Source organism: Aegilops tauschii, chromosome 6 (assembly GCF_002575655.3).
Source record: "Aegilops tauschii subsp. strangulata cultivar AL8/78 chromosome 6, Aet v6.0, whole genome shotgun sequence".
In the NCBI taxonomy this organism is placed as follows: domain Eukaryota; kingdom Viridiplantae; phylum Streptophyta; class Magnoliopsida; order Poales; family Poaceae; genus Aegilops; species Aegilops tauschii.
This window is the reverse complement of record NC_053040.3, coordinates 64,849,034-64,856,269: the sequence shown is the minus strand read 5'-3', so window position 1 is coordinate 64,856,269 and position 7,236 is coordinate 64,849,034. Positions and strand designations below refer to the sequence as shown.

The window sequence follows — 7,236 nt, the reverse complement described above, 5'->3', positions numbered from 1 at the left end:
ATAAATATTCTAAAATCCCCAAAAACCTAGGGGAGTCAACGAAACACAATTCCAGCCGCCGCTAGTTCCAGAACCACGAGATCCAATCTAGAGGCCTTTTCCGGCACTCTGCCGAAGGGGTCAATGATCATGGAGGGGTTCTTCATCATCACCCTTGCCCATCCGATGATGCGTGAGTAGTGCATCACAGACATACGAGTCCGTAGGCAGTAGCTAGATGGCTTCTTATCTCTTTTTGATCTTCAATACAATGTTCTCCTCGATGTTCTTGGAGATTTATTTGATGTAATGACTTTTTGCGGTGTGTTTGTTGGGATCCGATGAATTGTGAGTTTATGATCAGTCTATCCATGAATATTATTTGAGTCATTGTTGAACTCTCTTATGCATGATTGTTATAGCCTTGTATTTCTTCTTTGAAACTTTGGTTTGGTTTGGCCAACTAGATTGATTTTTCTTGCCATGGGAAGGGGTGCTTTGTGATGGGTTCGATCTTGCGGTGCTCAATCTCAGTGGCAGAAGGAGACATGACACACATGTATGGTTCCCATTAAGAATAAAAAGATGGGGTCTATTCCTACATGATTAGATCTTGTCTACATCATGTCATCGTTCTTATTGCATTACTCCGTTTTTCCATGAACTTAATACACTAGATGCATGCTATATAGCGGTCGGTGTGTGGAGTAATGGTAGTAGATGCAGGCAAGAGTCGGTCTACTAATCTTGGACGTGATGCCTATATACATGACCATTGCCTTGGATATCATCATAATTATTTGCTCTGCTATAAATTGCCTAACCGTAATTTGTTTACCCACCGTATGCTATTTTCTCGAGAGAAGCCTCTAGTGAAATCTACGGCCCCCGCGTCTATTTCCTATCATAATATTTTCAGATATATTAATCCAAAAATCCAAAAATACCTTGTTGCACCTTTTATTTTTTTTATTTTATTTTGTGTTTTTGCTCTATTTATTCAATCTCATACAATTTAATCTATCTCAATATAGAGGAGGGATTGACAAGACCTCTTACGCGTTGGGTTGCAAGTTTTGTGGTTTGTGTGTAGGTGTTGTTTACATAGTGTTGCTTGGTTCTCCTACTAGATTGATAACCTTGGTTTCATAACTGAGGGAAATACTTACCGTTGGTGTGTTGCATCATCCTCTCCTCTTCGGGGAATTACCAACGCAGATACAAGCAACCAGTGCTCGAGCCAAATGAAAGAAGAACGCAGACACGACAATTTACCCAGGTTCGGGCCACCTTGCGGTGTAAGACCCTACTCCTGCTTTGTGTGCATTGCCTCACGAGGGAGGTTGAGTATGTGTGTACAACGAAGACGAACTGCCTCGGGAGGCTCGGATCGCTCAAGGGATCTCCCGGGTCTCCACCCCCTTTCTACGATGGAGTCTAGCTTATACTTATACTTGCCCTAGTCCTCTTCCCCCGAAAACTCTAGGCGGGAAGGGTTGCCACAACAACAAATTTTGAAGGGGAACAAGAGTACAACTTATCCTGACTAAAGGTGGTCTTCGCCTGCTAAAGCTCCCTACCATGACACGCCGGTGGGCTCGGTGATGACCTCTGTCCTGGTGAGCCCGCTGTCCTGGTCTTCTTGCACCAAAGTGGCAACCTTTGGGGCTTGCTTTGGGAACCGACATGATGTCCTTGCTCCCTTAGGATGAACGAGGAAAACCTCCCTATCTGCGCCTGCTGTCGCCCTTCTGGCTCCGCTCGTCGCCACACGCATCACCCACGTGAAGCACCAGGGTCATGTGACTACTCTGCCTGATCCTTGATCTGCACGCCACCGCGAGGGGCCTCGGGAGGCAGCCTCAGGAAGCCGCCTCACGAGAGAGCCTCGCGAGGCCACTGGTGGAGCTTGACGGTGCGTGCCTCGCGAGGAGGGGTCCTCACGAGGGCCTTTCTCATGAAGCCTTGACGTTGGTCCAGCTTGCGCCCTCTACTGGTGCTGCGCCCTGGGCCGCAGGCAGATGGCCCTGGGTACCCCCAGTCCCACGGGCCCGACAGTTAACAAATAAAAGCTAAGATGTCGACGCTTGCCATGAGGTTATATACATTTTAGCATGACACTCATGCTCTGATGCTCACAACATAAGTACCTCCACTTGATGTCTCATTTCCATATCAATGCTTGGGTATTTTGCTACTAGTTGGAAGGTTACGTGAAATAATCGGTCGATGTTTTATCATGAGAAATGTCTCAATGCCTTAGAAATTGAAAGGACTATGGATTTTTAACTCCAAAATCTGGTTATGGCAAGAAAATAAGTTAAATCACACGTTTGGGCAAATCTTTGTACTATTTGACAAAAATATAGAATTCCTTTCAAGGCGATGACCGCTAATTTCCATTTTAAGTGCGACAAGCATCATTGTTTCCAAATATAGTAGACTCGATGGGATCCAATCCATTTGTTTTATACTCGCTTTCTAGCCCAAGATATATTGTGCACTATCATATTTATAAAAAAAACAAGCATTATCAATATTAGTTCTTTTGAGGCACTCAGTTCGATTATTTGTCTAGAGGTTTGTTTTCCCGATAAATTGGCAACAATGTCCTAACTTACAAAACAATAATCTTAAGAATAAAAGATGGATCCCTCACAAAACGAAATAAAATATGGGTATCCACTAAATAAGACCCAATATGATTTTTGGCCAAATCTCCACCTAGCAACAATAGAAATTAGTTTGCCGCCGCCGACCCTTCCCTTCCTTACAAACCCTATCCCTACAAGAGAACATATGCTAACCCTTGGATAATGAGTCTCATCATTTACGCCGCTCTATACATACCCTCTCTATCCCTAACCCCACACCCCCAACCGAGGCCCGCCGCCGCCGGCCCTTCCCTCACTTACAAACCCTAACCCTACAAGAGAACATATACTAACCCTTGGATCCAATCCAACGGTTCTCATCATCTACATTGTCCTATAAATACTATCCCTAACCCCACACTACCAACCGAGGTCCGCCGCCACCCACCTCTTCTTCTAGCTGAAAACCTAGCCCACAATTCGTTCGCTGTGCTAACCTCGATGCTACCAACCATACCACTCAAGTCAGCCTCCTCTCCAGTATTGCCGCCGCGTCTTCTTCCACAACTCATCATTTTTCCTCCTATTGATCGGATCTAGTGTCAAACTCTCCGGAGAAGTCGTCAAACCCCTTACAGACACATCTCCCCCTAAATTGCTGATCTGTCGGGCTAGAGAGGTCGCCGGTCGGCGAACCCTAAAGATCGGCCCATGCGTTGACATTCATGGTTCTATCAAATCGGCAGAGGTATGCATGAAATCCCCTTTCTATTCTTGACAATAGACAACCGATCTTATTTTATTTGCTAATTTTGACATAGGTGGTGAGTGGTGACTTGATATCAAATGAATTCGGAAACTAGTAATAATTATAAGAAAGGAAAAGAAATCCTTGATATGAAAAAAATCAATCCATATCACCATCATGTGAGAGAAGGAATCACAAAAGACAAGGAGGAAAGCAAATGCACACACACTAGTAGCATCAAATCCTTGGTAGTAGAAAAGGAAAAATCCCCTTTCTCCAGAGCCGCAGGCCTGACCTGATCGGAGAGGAGAGGAGAACCGCACATGCCCGTGCTGCGGGCGCGGCCCCACCTACCCCGCCCTAATATGCTCTCTCCCGAATCCCCACCTCCCCAGTCCCCAGCTATAAATCCCGCGCCCCTCCTCCTCTTCCCTTCCACGCAGCGACCAGTCGCCGTAGGTAGCACGCTCCCCCTCTTCCTCCTCCCAAAGTCCACCGCCCACGCCGAGCAACCGAATCGGGATCGATCGCTCGTCTCCTCCCCTCCCCGTCGCCGCCGCCTCGGGCTCGCTTGGTGCAGATCGGGACCCTCAGCCCGCCCCGACGGGCCGGATCCCGCCTTGCACCAAGTGAATCGGAGCCGGCGCAGCGACCACGCCGCCGCTTTCGCCGTCTCTCCGCGCCCGAATTGGTCGATTCTCTGGCGCCGTTGGTTTCGGCTGGTTCGATCGGTCCGAGGCTGGTGGTTGGTTGCTGCTACTCGCTGCCGATTTTTATGCGCGATTCCGTATGTTCGCTCGTGCCCGTGGCGTGCCTCTGATATTTGCGAAATTCGCTAGATCTAGATCCGGTGCCTAGCTTTAATTGTTGCCTGCTTGATCTGACGGATTTTTTGTTGCCAAGCAAGATCTAATCCATATTTTTTGTCAGGATTCGTGCCACGCTATGGTGCAAGTTGCGCCCCAAATTGTGTTGCAGGGGAGGCCGTGGTACGCTATGAGATGGTTCGAATTAGCTAGTCGTGACGCGAATTTCGATTTGGATCATGTGGCAGGTCTTGTGTATGGTACTAGTAGATTCAGTATTTGGCCTGATTGAACTGTGGAGAACATTTATTGATGTAGATAGATACTGGTATATAATTTTACTACTTGTAGTATGGGCGTATCTCTGGCTAGCAGCTCTGTACTCTGCAGGGTACTGGGAATTGTGGTGGACTCTTTTGGGAGGATACACGAGCTGCATGTGTCTCCATATGCTTTATTTAGCACGTTTGCTGTAGTCTGATGTGAATTGTCTTCAGGGCAGATGCTAATTCCAGAGATTTGAAACCTGTAAGGTCTACAGTAGGCTTGTTCTGTTCATCTGGGGATTTTCAGCCTTTTGATTCAAGACCTACCTGTAAGGTTTGAGCTTTGATTTGTCAAAAGCTTAAACCTTATTCAGCAATGATGAAGTGGATAGGCACAAGTATCAAAGTTTACATAGGGATAGGGGGTGCAGGGAGCTATTTTATTTTTTGTATGGTTTTAACTAGTACTAATCTCGATCCCATCTGTGAATCTTGATAGGAGCAAAAGATGTAGGTTTCCAAAGGTTTTTGAAAGTGTGCCAAGTTTGTACTTGTTTCTGTTGCTTCCTGGATGTGTCACTAGTTATGCTGTACCATGTGGTCATTGGTTGTATCAGAATGAACTTGCAACCTGGTTCTGGTTTTGAGCAAACAGTTGTGTAATGGGCTGAAGCAATAGCAAAAGAGAAAAGTGAGTTTCAAACAGTGAACTGGTCGAATCCAAAGCGACTCTTACGTTGTATCCAACTTCAGATTAGATGTTTAATCATTCCCTGGCTTGTCAACAGTTTTTCCTCTGGGATGAATTGACAGTGCACGTCTGATTGTTGGGACGTGAGTTTTCCTGAATGGCTGTCATGTTCTCTGAATAGCGATGATTACGACCTGCGTTGTTGATATGAATAGTGAATCTAGTACTCAGTACGAACCATTGGTGAGCAAATAATTACCTATTTTTAGTTGGAATCTTTGACCATTCAATGACAAAACTAGCACTACTAGGTGACTCGTTTCATCTAACAACTTTTGCCCATAAACCACGGTGGATTTAACAACTATTGCTGTCATCTACAATGACTTGGCTATCGGGAATCATTCTGAATGAAACCTGAAGACCATGTTTTTGTTTGGCAACTCGGGCACTCTTTTCATCACTTCAAAATAAAGGTGGGTCGTTTTCACTGTAGTACAAAGTTTCGGGACATGGCTTTCACCGTTGCCGCGATCTGACCGCAACCTAGATTGGCTGAGTCGACACTCACATAGGAGCTAAAGCGGGCCGGCATTAGGCTCCTCCTTTCGTTGTTGTTTTGCATACCAAAAGACCCGGTCAAGTGGTGTCAAGGAATATATGCTCCTGGATCAAGATTCTTTGCTGGATCGGCAAGCGAGGAGAAGAGACAAGTAGCCGATTGGCACTAGCAGCTGGTCGACCTTGTGAAAGCGGATTCCCTCTCCCTCTCGTCTCGATCTGGCGCTCATCTTCGCACGATGTATGTATGTATGTGAGGTGTGATCTTTTTACCGGTTAGAATATTGTGGCAGCCTTGGTGAGAACGTGTCCTGGAAAGCTGTCACGGAATATAAATTTACCTGACGTCTTGGAGTTGAATGGATGAGGCAGGCGGGCAGGCAGGCAGAGGAAGGTGGAATTCCAGCTCTGGGCGGGCGGGTGATGTATCGTCCCCTGGTGGTGCTGGCGGTGGTAAAGATTTTGTTGCATCTTTGTGATGCTAACTTATTCTGTTTCAGTCCTTTGGGAACACCTATGGGTCAGTTAAATTGAAAAGGAAAAAATGTTTCAGTCGACTTGATCCGAGCTTGATCATCGTGGAGTTGAATGGACGAGGCAGGGGCGGGTGATTTAGCGTCCACTCGTGGTTGCTGGCGGTGGTAGCATGGTGATGGACGATGGTAACATGATTTAGGAAAGATGGTAACATAGTTTGTTTCAATCCTCGCCGGAGTGGATAAAACTTGTTGCAGTAGACAGTCGAAAAGTTGCCGTGTTAATGCCCTATAGGACCAGCTCATCAGAACAACAATCGCCGTCAATAAAGAGAAGTATAGATCGAAAGATCCAACCTGAAGACACACAAAACATAGACAAACGAAGACCGGATTCGAACAGATCCGTCAAAGACAACTGCTAACCGAATCCCGCGAGATCCACCGGAGAGACACCTCCACACACCCTCCGATGATGCTAAATGCACCATCCGGACGAAGGCTATGCGGGGAGAACCTTATTTCATCTTCATGGAGCCGTCATCGTCTCATCTTCCTGAGTGGGACACAAACCCTGTCAAATCTCAAAGAAACACCTCAAAACAATGCCCTCCCGCCGGCAAAGGCCGGGATCCACCACCCTTCCATGGCCCTAAGGCCATAGGAGACGTGGCAGATCGGCGGCGGCGCCGATAAAAGGCAAAAACCCTAGCCGCATTTTCCCTTGGAGGAGAGAAGCGTGCAATCTAACACATTCTTGATGGCAAATATCATGTGTGGGATGTATTCTAGAAAAATATATATAATGTGGCAGGTTGGAATTTTTTTTGAGTGGCTTGTCTCTAATTCATGTCGCACAGGGTGATGGATTCAGAAATTACTGCTGGCAGAAGACCGGGCCGGGCCGAGCCGGGCTTCTGACCCATGTTCACCTGCTTGATTCAATAACCATGGGGGCTAGGGTTTGGGGAAGCCTCCGGAGCCGCACGCGCGTGCGACCCGGGAGAGGGGGGGGGGGGGGCGTCGATTCACGGCATGTATAGTTTTTTTTTGTTCAGACATTGACGGCATGTATAGTTAAGGAGCAATGTTATCCCGTCACCGGGAAATCAAAG

At 46.8% G+C, this 7,236-nt stretch overlaps 1 long non-coding RNA gene across 1 annotated transcript; it reads left to right on the top strand.

The window, feature by feature from the left end:
* Positions 1-2,893: 2,893 nt before the first annotated feature.
* Positions 2,894-5,118, top strand: LOC109780696 (uncharacterized). Its single transcript, XR_005759341.3, has 2 exons — positions 2,894-3,321; positions 4,252-5,118. It is a non-coding gene; the product is annotated as an uncharacterized lncRNA (long non-coding RNA).
* Positions 5,119-7,236: the final 2,118 nt, after the last annotated feature.